The sequence below is a fragment of the Pseudophryne corroboree genome, chromosome 4 (assembly GCF_028390025.1).
Source record: "Pseudophryne corroboree isolate aPseCor3 chromosome 4, aPseCor3.hap2, whole genome shotgun sequence".
Taxonomy (NCBI): Eukaryota; Metazoa; Chordata; class Amphibia; order Anura; family Myobatrachidae; genus Pseudophryne; species Pseudophryne corroboree.
Genome location: NC_086447.1, coordinates 292,550,728 through 292,554,325, shown reverse-complemented (window position 1 = coordinate 292,554,325; position 3,598 = coordinate 292,550,728).

Sequence of the window (3,598 nt, the reverse complement as noted above, 5' to 3'; positions counted from 1 at the left end):
TGACAGTGCTGCAGGGGAGGCCGTGTCTGATTGTGTGAGCCATGTTTCTGTTATAGCCAGCAGATTAAACTTGTGAGATATGAAGAGGTCATGGATGGATGTTAATTTGTTGCAAACAGAGCGTGCATTCAATAAGGCACATTTTAGTGACTTGGAGGGGGATGGAAGACACGTGATATTTATGAGGTTAGATGGATTTCTATGTTGTTTTGAGACAGCCAAGTGTGAGAGGGAAAGGTGGTTGGGGCCTGGATTTGGTGATATGTCACCAGCTAATAAAAGCAGAAGAGTGAGATAAATATTGGTGGATGTTTGCGAGTGTTTATTCTGGTGGCCAATTGTGGTTGTCAAAGTACTTGCAGAGAAGTAAGTATAAAGCTCATGAGTGGTTAGAAGAGGGGAGTGGAGAATAGAAGCTGTAATGTGCACAGAGGGGTGAGTTTCTGGGTGAGTGTAAAATGTGTGAAATTTGGTGAGAATTCCATGAATGGAAATAAGAAACAGTAGTTTGATTAACATGCTGTGGTTGTTTGTGTTTTCTTGGGTTAAAGTGGAGTAGGAGTAAGTTATAAAAGTAAGTTACCTTTCCTTGATGTTGTTCAATGTTTTTTCAACTGTTTTTTTTAACTGTTCGGATAACACACTTCTTAAATCCACACTTATTAAAATCTACGCAAGCTACCCCCAGCAAGCTGACCCCTTAACTAAACCTAAAGAAATACTGTCTGTGATTAAGAATAGGCCTACCTCTTAACATTTGGTCACCTGATTGAAATGCTAATTGATCAAAGAACAAATTGCACAGGGTGGGTAATCAGACTAAAACTACTCTAGCTATCCACAATAAATGCAATCATATACATTTAGTTTAGTAGTGGATACTATATACATTTAGTTAAATGTTAGCAGTGGCACACATATTTATGCCCTGCTTATTCCAGTATGTACACATGTAGGCAGGTTTGAAGTGAGACTAGAACAAGGGGTCGCCAAATCATGCATCACAATTTTTACATTCCAACAAGAACATAGAATAGTGCAGTGAGGCTTCCTAGAACCTGGTAGAGGAAGGTTGTTGTGTTGGATGTACCTTCTTATGAAGCAAAGCTCAAACTTATTTGAGCTTTGCTTCATCTAAGATCCTCATCATCCCTGTATAATGTTTTTTACAGCACAAAAATAATATCACATCAACATGAAGATCATGGTTTTTGTTTCAAATAAATGTATTGTCTTCTAATAATGTTACAAATACAAACATTGCTTACTTGTGTCAAACTGCACAAAACACAATATATTAATCTACTGAGCTTTGCACAAGTGAAACAATTAAAGCCAAGCAAACACATTCCTATTTCCATGTTGTTCTCTATCACTTTGGAGATGTTCCAGGATTTGAGCTGTGGATCGTGACGCGTGTTAATTTACAATTCACCATGGATTGACATGTTTCAGCATACTTGTTTTTTGCTTTCTGTCATCTGGTAGGTTTATTTCATGCACATACTGTAGGTAGCTAAAACTGCTTTCACATCGCATATGCCGGGTCACACACGGGAATTGGAAACGGATCCTTCCTGTGTACGACCCGACATTAGACTCCCCGGCTGCCTACCCAACTCGGCAATATATTGGGTAGGTTGCCACGGCAGCCGGGGAGCAGGGGTGGAGGCGGGGCGGCGCTGGGAGATGAGCTCATCTCCGTGCCGCCTCCTGCATATAGTGTGAATGGGTACCGGGTCGCATCAACCAGGGTAACCCATTCACACTGCGCCTCACCCGTTAATTATCCGGGAATAACCCTTCTTATTACCCGTGTTGAATTACCGGGTCAGGTGACCCAGGAATTCAGGACTGACCCTTTCACATCGCACAGTGACCTGTGTCGACCTGGCAATATGCTGGGTCAATACTGTTTTTTTGTGTGAAGTGAAAGGGGTATCACTGAATGTCAAATCAGGAAAATTTTACTTCCATTAGTTATCGCTTCTTCATTGCTAGCAGCTCTTAGTATTGGGGTTCTTAAGTCTCTGTCTGTGATCCCTGATACTTCGCTAATGCTTTATTGAAGTTCCTGACTTGGTTGACTTCTACATTGCTCTACATTACTCTTGTACATGGCCTGATGGACTATTTCCATGGCTTGACTTGAACAGCGAGTAGGGGGCACTGGATTAAAGAAAATATGGTAAGTATTAAGAAAAGTCTAAATATAGAGGAAGAAGAAGTGTGGGCAATGTAAACAACAACAGCAGGGAGATGTCTACAAATGGAAAGAAGAGCAGAGGGGGGCATAGTGAGGAAAAGGAAAGTGTAGGTGCACAGGAGGAATGTACTGTATGCAGCAACAAGGAACAGAGGGAGAAGGATAAGAAAGGAAAGGACAAATACAGTAAGTACAGCACAGTGTCAGAAAGTGGATGAAATCTGCATGAGCCAGAAAAGGGTCAGGATAAAAGCAGGATGTTGGATAGAAAGAGAAGAGGCAGTCAACACACAAAATAATGTCAGATCAGGAGACAAAATTCCAGTGGAATGCAATGAGTGTACTTTCATCTAGATTCTGTATTTTGTAAAGTGTATTAACTCACAATAAAATGAGCCAAACTTTGTTGTTGTAGATGAAATAAAACAATACAATAAAAACAAACAAACAAAAGAACCAACTGACTTTATTGCTGATTTAGTAGAATAAAAAGTAACCAGTGAGAGCTGTGGGATAATTATCCCAGTTACACAAAGGGGGCGACCCGGCACCGGTCTAAAAATAGTTTTTGATTACAGAAAAACCAAATTTGGACAATTTTCAAGTAAAATCTTTAATATAATGTCCAGTTTGGGGGTGCGCCCAGAGCCAGTGACATATGCATAAACAAAAGGGAGAAAGAAGAAGGCTCTTGTGTGGGCGCACTCATTAATGATAGTTAAATAACTAGAATGAATAACACTAGGTTGATTAGTCAGCAGATAAAACAAAATTTATTTGGAAATATTAAGAATATAATTGCCCCTGGTTGAGGAGATGTGAATGATCCCAGATAAAAATGTTCTGGTCCTGCCTCAGGAAATGAGATGGAGAGGGGTAGAGACACTGCAAGTCATAAACCCTTTCTCACCCGGCCAGTACAGATGATCTGTATTAATGAGATCAATTAAGTCAATTGATTTTAGATTCTGTCATAATCCTAATGAAGAAATAACAGCTATTATGGCAATAAGTAATAATAGAAACAAATCAAAGGATATACCAGGGTAAAGAAAGAAAAGGATAGGAACAAATGGTGATGCTGCTGTTGGAGTCACATACCACACATCATATGCAATGATTGATGTTCTACAACACTGAGTATTCCCTGTGAGTCTCCACCTCAGGTACTAACTCAGCCCACACTGTTTCGCTTCCAAGATCGGACGAGATCGGGCATTAGCAGTGTGGTTTGATAGTAGAAGGATTTGGTCAGACGTCCAATGAGAGTGCACCTATATAGGGGGGGATAATTAGCTGGGTCTTATAGATACAGTGTGGATCTGCTTTTTGTGTTAGGCAGGAGACATCAAGTCCCACACCGGTGGTATTGTGTCCCTGGATCACAAATGA